Source organism: Budorcas taxicolor, chromosome 6, assembly GCF_023091745.1.
Source record: "Budorcas taxicolor isolate Tak-1 chromosome 6, Takin1.1, whole genome shotgun sequence".
Taxonomy (NCBI): domain Eukaryota; kingdom Metazoa; phylum Chordata; class Mammalia; order Artiodactyla; family Bovidae; genus Budorcas; species Budorcas taxicolor.
In genome coordinates this window covers 84,191,363-84,206,295 of record NC_068915.1, presented here as the reverse complement: position 1 = coordinate 84,206,295, position 14,933 = coordinate 84,191,363, and positions in this window count along the sequence as shown.

Here is a 14,933-nt window from a genome sequence, read left to right as displayed (position 1 = left end):
ATGGTTACCAGAGAAAAAAGAGGAGGGAGGAGGTATAAGTAGGGAGATCAGGACTGACATATACCTACTACTATGTATAAAATAGATAAGGACCCACTGTATAGCACAGGGAACTCTACTCAATACTCTGTAATGAATATGGCAAAATAATCTAAAGAAGAGTGGAGTTGATTCACTTTGCTGAATAGCCAAAATCAACACAACATTGTAAACCAACTGTACCCCATTAAAAAATTTTAAAAAAGAAGCTGAGGCTGAGAGCTGAGGAGGAAGTTGAGGGTGTTCAGAGGCTGGAGGGACAGATACCTTCCAACCAGAGACAGATCTGTACCCTGTGCCTGTAGCTCCTGTTTTGAATATACTTAAAGTATATTCTGCTTAATTATGTAAACTGTTAATTTTTTTAAAAAAGAACAAGAACTAATTCAGTTCCTTTATCCATGAAATGATAATTTTAAAATTATTTCCTAATAGCCTTGATATTATCATTATGTTAAGAACACTGCAAACTTTGGCACAGGTGCTTTTGATTAGAAACATTTATCTTAAATACTTCATTATACATTAGTTAAATGTGCATAACACATATGCAGTTAATACATTAAAAAGGTTTCAAATTGTTTTGAATATTTATGGCAATGTATATTATATAGTATACATATTAAAAATTTATACTTTAAAAATCTGAGATTAAGAAAGGAAAACAATGATGACTTGAAAGAGTTATTCCAGGTATTCATTCAGCTTGTATTGGAAGAAACATCAAAATCTCAGTGTCCACAAAGTCTGGAAACTTGATGTCCAGTCAACAACCCTAACACACTTTTTCTAAATTCTGGGAAAGAAGCTTCTTCTACAGCACTGTGAAGTGTTGTTGGATTATTGTTGGTGATTTGTTCTTTTGTAGCCATCTTAATCATTTATCTCCTTGGCCTTATGTTTATTCATTAGGCTTTTGACATTGTCCTTGGTGGTGGCAGATCCTGTAATTGATTTTTCTATAAAACTAGTGTCTAGATTCAGTTACTTTTATACTGGACCTTTTTCAGAGTCTTGTCTTTCCAGTTTTAAGCTGCATATTTTTTCTTGACTCATTTATCCTCAGCCACAAGACTATCCACATACCTCTTCAGATCTGCTAATATGTGTGCTGGATTTGTTAGTTCATTCTTTTATGATGTCCTTTGAGGCTTTGCTTCCAATAGTACATGGACTTTTTGGTTCACTCATTTTTTTGGAGTGTTGGAGCCTTTCAAAAACAAAAAGCAACAACAACAAAAAAAAACACTTGAATTTGTGTCATATGCTTCTCTTAGGAAAGGCCACTCTTCCGGAAAAGAAGGGATCTTCACCCTTCAGGAGACTCTGAAGACTGGGTTTGTGGGTTTGTGGGTTTTTGAAGGCTGAAGATAAGTCCCTCCATTCTTGTCCATGTTCTGTTGGGCTTTCATTTTTTTCCTCTTTGTTTTTCTTTTTCAAAGTCTCCTTTACAAGTAGTAGCTATTGCATGAGGCTATGCAACATCTGTTATAAATGAACTTGCTTGGCCTGTTTAGCTTACAGCTTTGAAAAGTTAGTTGACATTTTATAGCTTCTTAGTATTTCCTGTCAACTGAAAACTCTACATGCATTTCTATTATTGATGAACAGTTGAGAGGTACTTCCATTACTCTCTATTGACTCTCAGGTGAATATCAACATAGCCGCAATGGCCAAAATGACCTGGCACAGGGTCCATTCTATCAGGGGAGATCCATCAGGCTATTGTAAGGAATTCCCTACTGCCCCTGGGAACCTGAAATAGTCAGAGGTTTGCTAATTTTTTTGGAGACAGCATCTATTCTGAACTTATAAATGAGTTGCATAAGCCCTGTGAGCTTGAGGGTACTTATCTCTGTTATAATCTCTTTTCTCTGCACTCTTGTAGTCAGCCTGCTATGCTAGCTTTGCCAGATGCATATCCTTGATCTTAAATTATCTGCAGCAGTGGTTTTCAAACTTTGAGCTCTTAGGATACTTCTGTTCTTCAAAATTATTGAGAATCCCAAAGAGCTTTTGCTTATATAGATTATATCTATGGATATTTATCATATTCAAAGTTAAAATAGGAAAATATTTAATCCACTTAAAATAATAATAAACTCATTACATGATAACAGAACTTTTATTTGAAAATAGCTATATTTTCTAAGGGGTTTCCCTGGTGGCTCAGGCAGTAAAGAATCTACCTGCAATGCAGGAGACCCAGGTTTGGTCCCTAGGTATTTTCTAAGACAAAAATATGAGAAAAATGGCGTTACTTTATAGTTTTGCAAATGCCTTTCATATATAGCTTAATAGAAGACAGCTGCATTCTCATCTCTACTTTGTATTAAATTTGCTGTTTTGGTTAAAGTATATGAAGAAAATCTGCCACTGACAGAGGTATGCAGTTGAAAAAGGGAAGAGTAAGGCAATATTATTTCTAGATAATCTCCTTTGAAAATACTATTAAGTGTAGTTTCTTCCAATGTCGAATTCAATGAAATTTTTGTGCGAATTTTTGTGTGAATTTTTTTATATTAAAATCCATTAGAAGACCTTGCATTTTTTTTTAATTTTAATTTTTATTTTATTTTACTTTACAATACTGTATTGGTTTTGCCATACATTTACATGAATCCACCACGGGTGTACATGCAATCCCAAACATGAACCCCCCCTCCCACCTCCCTCCCCACAACATCCCTCTGGATCATCCCAGTGCACCAGCCCCAAGCATGCTGTATCCTGCATCGGACATAGACTGGCGATTCTATTCTTACATGATAGTATCCATGTTTCAATGCCATTTTGAGTGAATGTTTTTTCCATATGTGATTCTGTTGCAGTATTTATTGGTCATTTTGAGTTATTCTTATGTTTCAAGTATTGACATCTTCTATTATATAATACCAAAATAATCATACTCTCAATATCAGAACTAATATCATCATAAAAATCTTTCATTATCAGGGGGCTGTCAAGTTCACATGCCTACATGCTAAGTAACTTCAGTCGTATCTGACCCTTTGTGATCCCACGAACTGTAGCATGCCAGGCTTTTCTGTCCATGGAATTTTCTGTCCAAGAATACTGGAGTGGGTTGCCATTTTCTCCTCCAGGGGATTTTCCCAGCCCAGGGATTGAACCTATGCCTCTTACATCTGCTGTGTTGGCAGACAGGTTCTTTACCACTAGTGCTACCTAGGACACCCAAGTTCACAAGGACATGTATGCATTTACCAAAATTCTAATTTTTCACAATAAATCTCAAATTTTATCATTAGTAACATATATATTCAGTTGTTTTCTTTATGATGGACTTACTTCCTTCATTTTCAAGATATTGTCTACCAAATACTGATTCTAAATAGCCACAGTTTTCACTCACTCTTATCAAATAAAGTGTTGTTCCATGATAAAACTGGTGAGTTCAGCTTGCAAGTTGTACACTCACTCAACATACAGCAGAAGTGCCCATGTGTACTTCCCATTTTGTCATTCAGAGCATTACAAAGACAGGTACTCAGTGTCAAAATTTCATACAATTTGTAATTTTTAATGTTTCATTCAAGGCATTCTTGATGAAATGATATCTTCCTCTATAAATATTTGACTGAAAAATACAAGGATATGATGATTCCTAGTATAGTTTGATTCCACTACTTCCATTAGCTAAGATGAAAGTGAAAGTGAAGTCACTCCGTCGTGTCCGACTCTTTGTGACCCCAGGGACTGCAGCTCACCAGGCTCCTCCATCCATGGGATTTTCCAGGCAAGAGTACTGGAGTGGGTTGCCTTTTAGCCTTTTTAGCCACCAATGCTTTGGTACAACTGGTGTGATTTTACAGACCTCTTGAAAGGTTTTAGGGTTCACAAGGGGCTCATGTTCAGTTCAGTTCAGTTGCTCAGTCATGTCCCATTCTTTGCAACCCCATGGATTGCAGCATGCCAGGATTTCCTGTCCATTACTCACTCCCGGAACTTACTTAAACTCCTGTGCATCGACTAGGTGATGCCATCCAACCATCTCAATCCTCTGACTCCCCTTCTCCAGCCTTCAATCTTTCCCAGCATCAGGGTTCTCAAATGAGTCAGTTCTTTGCATCAGGTGGCCAAAGTATTGGAGTTTCAGCTTTAGCATCAGTCCTTCCAAAGAACACCCAGGACTGATCTCCTTTAGAATGGACTGGTTGGATCTCCTTGCTGTCCAAGGGACTCTTAAGAGTCTTCACCAGCACCACAGTTCAAAAACATCAATTCTTCAGTGCTCAGCTTTCTTTATATTTCAACTCTCACATCGATACATGACTACTGGAAAAATCTTCGCTTTGACTAGACAGACCTTTGTTGGCAAGGTAATGTCTCTGCTTTTTAATAGGCTGTTTGCTGCTGCTGCTGCTAAGTTGCTTCAGTCATGTCCGACTCTGTGCGACCCCATAGACAGCAGCCCACCAGGCTCCCCCGTCCCTGGGATTCTCCAGGCAAGAACACTGGAGTGGGTTGCCATTTCCTTCTCCAATGCATGAAAATGAAAAGTGAAAGTGAAGTCATTCAGTCTTGTCTGACTCTTCGCGACCCCATGGACTGCAGCCTACGAGGCTTCTCCGCCCATGGGACTTTCCAGTCAAGAGTCCTGGAGTGGGTTGCCGTTGCCTTCTCCAAATATGCTGTCTAGGTTGGTCGTAACTTTCCATCCAAGGAGTAAGCGTCTTTTAATTTCATGGCTGCAGTCACCATCTGCAGTGATTTTGGAGCCTCCCAAAATAAAGTCTGACGCTGTTTCCATTGTTTCCCCATTTATTTCCTATGAAGTGATGGGACTGGATGCCATGATCTTAGTTTTCTGCATCTTGAACTTTAAGCCAACCTTTTCACTCTCCTCTTTCACTTTCATCAAGAGGATTTTTAGTTCTTCTTTGCTTTCTGCCATAAGGGTGGTGTCATCTGCATATCTGAGGTTATTGAGATTTCTCCTGGCAAACTTGATTCCAGCTTGTGCTACATACAGCCCAGCATTTCTCATGATGTACTCTGCAAATAAGTTAAATAAGCAGGGTGACAATATGCAGCCTTGACGTACTCCTTTCCCGACTTGGAACCAGTGTGTTGTTCCAAGTCCAGTTCTAACTATTGCTTCTTGACCTGCATACAGAGTTCTCAAGCAGCAGGTCAGGTGGTATAGTATTCCCATTTCTTGAAGAATTTTCCACAGTTTATTGTGATCCACACAATCAAAGGCTTTGGTGTAGTCAGTAAAGCAGAAGTAGATGTTTTTCTAGTACTCTCTTGCTTTTTTGATGATCCAGCAGATGCTGGCAATTTGATCTTTGGTTCCTCTCCCTTTTCTAAATCCAGCTAAGTTCCTGGTTCACATACTGTTGAAGCCTGGCTTGGAGAATTTTGAGCATTACTTTACTAGGGTGTGAGATGAGTGCAATTGTGCAGTAGCTTGAGCATTTTTTGGCATTGCCTTTCTTTGGGATTGGAATGAAAACTGACCCTTTCCAGTCCTATGGCCACTGCTGAGTTTTCCAAATTTGCTGGCATATTGAGTGCAGCACTTTCACAGCATCATCTTTCAGGATTTGAAATAGCTCCACTGGAATTCCATCACCTCCACTAGCTTTGTTCATAGTGATGTTTTCTAAGGCCCACTTGACCTCATATTCCAGAATGTCTTGCTCTAGGTGAGTGATCACACCATCATGATTATCTTGGTAGTGAAGATCTTTTTTGTACAGTTCTTCTGTGTATTCTTGCCACTTCTTCTCAATATCTTCTGCTTCTGTAAGGTCCATACCATTTCTGTCCTTTATCGAGCCCATCTTTGCATGAAATGTTCCCTTGATATGCCTAATTTTCTTGAAGAGATCTCAGTCTTTCCCATTCCTTTGTTTTCCTCTGTTTCTTTGCATTGATCACTGAAGAAGGCTTTCTTATCTCTTCTTGCTATTCTTTGGAACTCTGCATTCAGATGCTTATATCTTTCCTTTTCTCCGTTGCTTTTCACTTCTCTTCTTTTCACAGTTATTTGTAAGGCCTCCTCAGACAGCCATTTTGCTTTTTTGCATTTCTTTTCCATTGAGATGGTCTTGATCCCTGTCTCCTGTACAATGTCATGAACCTCTGTCCATAGTTCATCAAGCACTCTATCAGATCTAGTCCCTTAAATCTATTTCTCATTTCCACTGTGTAATCATAAGGGTTTTGATTTAAGTCATACCTGAATGGTCTAGTGGTTTTCCCTACTTTCTTCAATTTAAGTCTGAATTTGGCAATAAGGATTTCACGATCTGGGCCACAGTCAGCTCCCGGTCTTATTTTTTCTGACTGTATAGAGTTTCTCCATATTTGGATGCAAAGAATATAATCAATCTGATTTCTGTATTGACCATCTGATGACGTCCATATGTAGAGTCTTCTCTTGTGTTGTTGAAAGAGGGTGTTTGCTATGACCAATTGTGTTCTCTTGGCCAAACATTGTTAAACTTTGACCTGCTTCATTTTGTACTCCAAGGCCAAACTTACCTGCTATTCTAGGTATCTCTTAACTTCCTACTTTTGCATTCCAGTCCCCTATAATGAAAAGGACATCTTTTTTGGGTGTTAGTTCTAGAAGGTCTTGTAGGTCATCATAGAACCATTCAACTTTAGCTTCTTTGGCATTACTGATTGGGGCATCGACTTGGATTACTGTGATATTGAATGGTTTGCCCTGGAAACGAACAGAGATCATGCTGTCATTTTTTGTGATTTCATTCAAGTACTTCATTTTTGGACTCTTGGTTGACTATGATGGCTACTCCATTTCTTCTAAGGGATTCTTGCCCACAGTTCAGTTCAGTTCAGTCACTCAGTCGTGTCCAACTCTTTGCGACCCCATGAACCACAGCATGCCAGGCCTCCCTGTCCATCACCAACTCCCGGAGTTCACTCAGACTCATGTCCATCAAGTCAGTGATGCCATCCAGCCATCTCATCCTCTGTCGTCCCCTTCTCCTCCTGCCCCCAATTCCTCCCAGCATCAGAGTCTTTTCCAATGAGTCAACTCTTCGCATGAGGTGGCCAAAGTACTGGAGTTTCAGATTTAGCATCATTCCTTCCAAAGAAATCCCAGGGCTGAGCTCCTTCAGAATGGACTGGTTGGATCTCCTTGCAGTCCAAGGGACTCTCAAGAGTCTTCTCCAACACCACAGTTCAAAAGCATCATTCTTTGGTGCTCAGCCTTATTCACAGTCCAACTCTCACATCCATACATGACCACAGGACAAACCATAGTCTTGACTACTTGGATCTTAGTCGGCAAAGTAACGTCTCTGCTTTTGAATATGCTATCTAGGTTGGTCATAACTTTCCTTCCAAGGAGTAAGCGTCTTTTAATTTCATGGCTGCAGTCACCATCTGCAGTGATTTTGGAGCCCCCCAAAATAAAGTCTGACACTGTTTCCACTGTTTCCCCATCTGTTTCCCATGAAGTGATGGGACCAGATGCCATGATCTTCGTTTCTGAATGTTGAGCTTTAAGCCAACTTTTTCACTCTCCTCTTCCACTTTCATCAAGAAGCTTTTTAGTTTCTCTTCACTTTCTGCCATAAGGGTGGTGTCATCTGCATATCTGAGGTTATTGATATTTCTCCCAGCAATCTTGATTCCAGCTTGTGCTACATCCAGCCCAGCATTACTCATGATGTACTCTGCATGAAAGTTAAATAAGCAGGGTGACAATATACAGCCTTGACGTACTCCTTTTCCTATTTGGAACCAGTCTGTTGTTCCATGTCCAGTTCTAACTGTTGCTACCTGACCTGCATAGAGATTTCTCAAGAAGCAGGTCAGGTGGTCTGGTATTCCCATCTCTTTCAGAATTTTCCAGTTTATTGTGATCCACACAGTCAAAGGTCTTGGCATAGTCAATAAAGCAGAAATAGATGTTTTTCTGGAATTCGCTTGCTTTTTCAATGATATAGTGGGTGTTGGCAATTTGATCTCTGGTTCCTCTGCCTTTTCTAAAACCAGCTTGAACATCAGGAAGTTCACAGTTCATATATTGCTGAAGCCTGGCTTAGAGAATTTTGAGCATTAGTTTACTAGCGTGTGAGATGAGTGCAATTGTGCGGTAGTTTGAACATTCTTTGGCATTGCCATAGTAAATATACTAGTTTTCTGAGTTAAATTCATCTATTCCAGTCCATTTTAGTTCACTGATTCCTAAAATGTCAGTGTTCACTCTTGCCATCTCCTATTTGACCACTTCCAATTTGCCTTGATTCGTGGATCTAACATTTCAGGTTCCTATACCATACTGCTCTTTACAGTACTGGACTACATTTCCATCACCAGTCACATCCACAACTGGGTGTTGTTTTTGCTTTGGCTCTGTCTCCATCTTCTCCTACGAGAACTCCAAAATTATAACTCATTGCTGAATAACCGTCGACAGAAGAATCCAACCAAAAAAAAGATACTCCATGTCCAAGGGCAAAGGAGAAGCCCCAGCATCATGGTAGAAGAGGAAAAATCACATTTAGAATCAAACCCCATAGCTGCCAGAGATGCTCGGAGGGCTCAAACAAACCTTGTGCATACCAGGACTCAGAGATTCACAGAGACTGAGCCAGAACTGTGTTTCAGTGTCTCCTGCAGATGGATGGGTCAACAGTGGACTGCTGCAGGGGTAGGGCCTCTGGGTGCAGTAGACCTGGGTATGACATAAGACCTCTTGGAGGAGGTCATCATTAACCCCACCATAGAGCTACCAGAACTTACACAGGACTCTTGAGGGCACAAAGAAAACCTTATGTGCACCAGGACCCAGGAGAAAGGAGCAGTGACCTCCACCAGAGACTGACCCAGACTTGCCAGTGAGTGTCCAGGAGTCTCTGGTGGAGGCGTGGGTCAACGGTGGCCTGCGGCAGGGTTGGGGGCACTGAGTGCAGCAGTGTGTGCATGGGACATTTTGAAGGAGGTCACCATTATCTTCATTACCTCCACCATATTTTGGCCCCAGGTTAAACAACAGGGAGGGAACACAGCCTCACCCATCAACAGAAAATTGGATTAAAGATTTACTGAACATGGCCCCACCCATCAGAACAAGACCCAGTTTCCTGCTCAGTCAGTCTTTCCCATCAGGAAGTTTCCATAAGTCCCTTATCCTCCTCCATCAGAGGGCTGACAGAATGAAAACCACAATCACAGAAAACTAACCAATCTGATCACATGGACCACAGCCTTGTCTAACTCAGTGAAACTATGAGCCATGCCACATAAGGGCACCCAAAATAAATGAGTCATGGTGGAGAGTTCTGACAAAATGTGGTCCACTGGAGAAGGGAACGGGAAACCACTTCAGTATTCTTGCCTTGAGAACCCCATGAACAGTATGAAAAGGCAAAGAGATAGGACACTGAAAGGTGAACTCCCCAGGTCAGTAGGTGCCCAATATGCTACTGGAGATCAGCGGAGAAATAACTCCAGAAAGAATGAAGAGACAGATCTAAAGCAAAAACAACACCCAGTTGTGGATGTGACTGGTGATGGAAATAAAGTCCAATGCTGTAAAGAAGGAGCTCACAGTGTATAGTTAAAATATGGCTCATTGTGGTGACCTGACAAACAAGGGGTGAAATCACAGTGGCCACATTGCCTTGGTAGGCATCCTGTATCTTCCTTAAGGTGATATCCTGTTTTCCCCTGCTGGTGCCAGTTTCTTAAGACTACGTGACCACCCGACCTTGAGACCCCTTCAACTACATGACCATAAGACTCCAGCTACTGGCTAAAAATAAACTGAGGCTCCCTCCCTCCAGAGCACAATTTCCCACCGATAGGGTATAAGAAGGATTGAATGTAAAAAGAGCACTAGTTTCTCTCTAAAGCCAGTCACTTTCTTTCTTTCTGTCTTTCTTCCTTTCCTATAATAAATCTTTCTCTGCCTGAATGCCTGGCTCACTCGCTTTTTCTCCATGCTCATCTTACAAAAGGATCTTAGAGATCCTCAAGAGTCAACAGCCACACTTTCAAAACTACTAACTGTTCTCAAGGGTAGGTTATATAACCAATATCCAAAATAATCTTAGCAATCCAGGTGGCCCAGTGGTAAAGAATCCACCTGCCAATGTAGGAGACACAAGAGACTTGGGTTCAGTCTCTGGCTCAGTAAGATCCCCTGGAGTAGGAAATGGCAACCTACTCCAGTATTCTCATCTGGAGAATTTCACGCACAGAAACCTGGTGGTTTGAAGTCCATGGGGTCGCAGAGTCTGGACATGACTGAGCAACTGAGCGCATACATTATGACTCCCAGTATGGTTTGATTCCACTACCTTGATTTGCTAAGGTACTAGCAGTTTTAGCCACCACTGCTTTTGCACATTGGTGTGATTTCACAGACCTCTTGAAAGGATCTTAAGTATTGTCCAGAATCAATGGCCACCCTTTTAAAACCACTGTTTGTTCTCAAGGGCAATGTTCATAACTAATATCCAAAATAATCCTATCAACTATATATAACCAAAAAATCACTAATCTATATACTCATAAATGACAGAAGCATGTGGAAGAGGCAAGAAACCAGAAAGAGTGATGATGTCGTCACGCGAGTGTATGTTCCTTGGTTCTTTGTCTCGTCACAGCAAAGATTTGGAGTGACAGACATTAAAGCCCCCTCGGCGTGTCACAGCTCTCAGGTCTTGGATAGACTGTGTTGTAGTTCCCAGGTCTTGAATGGACCATGTTATAACTCTTAGACAAATCAGTGTTACAGCTCAGTATTACAGCTCTATTTTATTTAGAAGATGGCAGGGAACATCCATCTTTGAGGCATGAGGGCATGTCGATCCAAAGACACGAAGAGAAGAGCACCCCAGCGTGCGGAAGAGAGAGAGAGAGAGAGAGAGAGAGCTAGCTTTGGCTCCTCTATTTTTATGTTTATCTCTCCCTGGGCCTGTCCTGTGTAAATTGGGCCAGCCAGGAGTGTTGTTTGTTTAACTTGAGGTCCTCACTCTGGTCCTCCGACCTTCTTTTGTTCTATTTTTGCTGGCTTTTCCCTTCCTTGTCTTTTAGCCACCGCCATTTTGGACTCCTTTTCCATATTCTACCTACCTAACAAGCTCAGTCAAAGATTTATCAGAGGAAGTGCCTGTGAAATAAAGCCCTATAACATACACAAGAAGAATCCAGGAAAAGACTTCCTGGTAAAGGGGCGGAGGTACTTGGTAATGGCATCCAAAATAGAGAAAACACATTGTCAAACACCGTGACTGAACATAGCATCATGCATTAGTCAGGGTAGGCTAGAGTACACTGTGCTAACACACACCTAAATCTTCATAGTTTAACACATCCAAATTTATTTCTCCCTCAAAGACTATTATTGATACTGGCCAGGGTTCTTGGCCTTCCCCAATCAATAGACATTAACTAGAGGCTAGACAAGAGATTCAGGCAATTCAGAAATTGCTTTATTGGGGTCTCTGCTGCAGCAGAGGGGAGCGAGAACAAGTAACAGTTGCTCCTTGAGAAGGGATGAGGGGTAAGGTGAGGTTAGGGCTGTGTCCTGCAGGTCAGGCCTGAGGGGTGGCTTTTGTGCTCTGCCCATCTCTCTGGTCCCATTGAGTTCAGACCGTGTTTGCAGTACTCTGTTTTTGCTCCAGGATTTTCAAATGGACAGAGGAGCCATTAAAGGACACTAAAGGTGTCAATTAAAAAGTACAGTCACAACCTGAAAGTAGAGTTATTTTATTTGGTGGGAATGTTTAGGACTCTAAGCCTGGGAGAGAGCATCTCAGCAGCTCTGAGAAAATAGCTCTAAGGAAACAGGAGGGAAAATCAGGCTATATACAAGCTTGCAACAAAAGGGAGCAGACAGTCTGAACATCAAAGATCACGTATCAAGTCAAGGAATTTAGCCTTCTTTGTATGGGAAGATGCAAGCCTCTGAGCTCACTGAATTCATTCCTTTCATATGCACCTCAGCTATCTGGGCTGGGCTGCTTCCTTGTTCACCTTGCTTCTTGAAATCCCCCAGCTCCTCAGCCATCACTGTGGGGAGTGAATCTCAGTTTGGGGAGCCTTCATTCATATTTGGAGGCCAGAAATTGCTGGTGGTTGAGTCATTTCTTGTTTGTTAATATGTCAGGAGATATTTTCATCTCACAAAGCCTACAGTCCGTGGGGGTCACAAAAGAGTCGGACACAACTAAGCACAGCAGAGCACTTCAGAAGTGGCTGTTGGTTTTTGGGTTTTTGTGTGTGTGTGTGTGTGTCTTTTTGTATCCTTTGGTCCAAAATTTGTCCCAGCTGCATATTCATGCAGTTGTTTTTAGTCCCATATAGTCTCTTTGTACTTTGTTGCTCAAGGAGAGGCTTGTCCAGATGCAAGCACTGCAGCACCCCTGCAAAGGGTCGCAGGTCCTAGTCTGTCTCACTGCCAGTAGTTTTAGGGGAAGCACACTGATTGAAACCTCCCAACCTGGCCAGGCACCACAGTAACTATTTGCAGGAGTTGTTTTATGACAGGAGATCCTGATAAGATATAGGGAACTAATAATCCACCACCAACTGGAAGAGTTCAGGAGAGGTCTAAAGGAGACAGCGTATGTCCGTCCACTTCCCAAAATCCCTCTCGCTAGCATCCATCTTGGGTGAGCGATGCGTGTGCCACCAGGAAAGACTCTGAATTAGAATGATTGGCCAAAGACCACCCGGAAACTAATCCCATCACCATAAAACCGAGAATGTGAACCACGCGGCAGAACAGTTCTCCTGGGTTCCCTTACCCTACTGCTCTCCACCCGGGTGCCCTTTCCCAATAAAATCTCTTGCTTTGTCAGCACGTGCGTCTCCTCAGACAATTCATTTCCGAGTGTTAGACAAGAGCCCAGTTTTGGGCCCTGGAAGTGGTCCTCCTTCCTACAACAGTAGGACAGCTCTCCAAGGCAGCTGGAGCAGCAACTAAGGCTTTTTTTGTCTTGTGGCATTGTCACATGGACATGTGGGTTCCACAGTCCATGACAGAGGAGGAGAAGGCTGCTGATAGCTCCACTAACAGAACCAAACATGCATCCACTGATACTCCTAGACCATTAGCTGTATCTCCTCAAATGACCCCTTCTAACTTTAACGGGGCTGAGAAATGTGAGAGAGTGCTTGGATATTTGGAGAGCCTTACACTACTCTGACTGAAACTAGTTCTTTAAAATAGACCCCTGGCACAGAGATAATTTCTAACAGTAAAGATTTAAGGGAGATTCACACTGCACTTTCAGATCAAAAAGGAATAGAAGTCAAGGAGGAAAGATCAGATAATAAGCAAGTGATTCTTTATGGTGTAAAGAGCAAAATCTCAGTCTAGTATTGGAGAGCTAAATTTTTTCCTTCAAGTGGGTAGAAGAGGGAAAGAGAAACTGTTGGGGCCATTGTGAGGAAATCAGGAGAGACTCCATCTTGAGGCCTGTCATCCATTTTAAAGACAGGATGTGAAGCGGGCCTGAACCCTGCCCAAGAGTGAGGAAAGCATTGCTAGTGAAAACCAGGTCTCCTGGAGACTTCCCTCCCTACGGATGGCAAACAAAGACTGTAGTTTTGTTTGGGCCCCCTCTTAGATTAACCATGGAGACACCCTCCCATGATGTATAATCATTGTTGTTCCCCTTCTTTAATCTCAATTGTTTGTTCTCCTAGCACCTACTTGTTGTTAAAACTCAATCATATGCAACAAAAAGATTGCTAACATGTAACCAGCCAGGTAGTGGGGGTATAAAACCAGGCCTCTCAGAAACATCAGGGTCCTTGTTGGGAACTGATTTCCCTTGGACCCGTTGGTGTAATAAACCACACTCCACTGTCTTGAGTGCCCTCCAAGGTGTTTTTTGTGACTACAGATTCCACAACAAAACAGGTAGGGAGAAGTCTAGAATTACACAAATTTCTATCATAATGGGGGCTTTCCTGGGGACTCAGATGGTAAAGAATCTGTCTCCAATGTAGGAAACCCAGGCTCAATTCCTGGGTCTGGAAGATCCCCTGGAAGAGGAAATTGCAACCCATGACAGTATTCTCACCTAAAGAATTCCATGGACAGAGGAGACTGTCAGGCTATAGTCCATGGAGTCACTAAGAGCTGGACACAACTGAGAATTTTTTGGTTCTTTTTTTATATATAATAATGCTTAGGGGAAAAAAAAGTTACAATAAAAAACCATGTGGTTTGTCTCTCCTGTGTAAAACTGGCATAAAAAGTCTAAAAGGAAATATAGGATGATTTTAACAACTAATTCTGGTGATATTTATATTTTCCATAATGAGCATGGTTACTTTGTAAACAAAGGAAAAACAAGCTTCATTTTAAAATACCATTCTAAATGATACATTACCTATAAATAATAAGTCTAATATTGACATGTGACATTCATTAATGTGGTGAATATGCTTTCCCCCGCCTTAAACTGGGATGTGTGGCTTGATATAAACTCTGACAAGACTGAAAATTTTGCATCAAGTAGTCCTGGAAAATCATGTAGCTGCATAGCCACAAAGAACTGAAAAGTTGTAATTATATTTCTTTAAGCTCAAATGTGACATGTTTATATATGGTACACATATTTGTTACAACATACATTCTTGCTCTCCACAAACATATTACTGAAACTTACATTAATTCAATTTTTATAAAGTGAATTACATTTTAAATGACTAAAATAGCTTGTATTTAATAAGGTATTACTCTGAATTATTTTTCTGTATAAGATGTATATTCAGTTCAGTTCAGTTCAGTTCATTCACTCAGTTGTGTCCGACTCTTTGCGACCCCATGAACCACAGCACACCAGGCCTCCCTGTCCATCACCAACTCCTGGAGTTCACTCAGACTCATATCCATCAAGTCAGTGATGCCATCCAGGCATCTC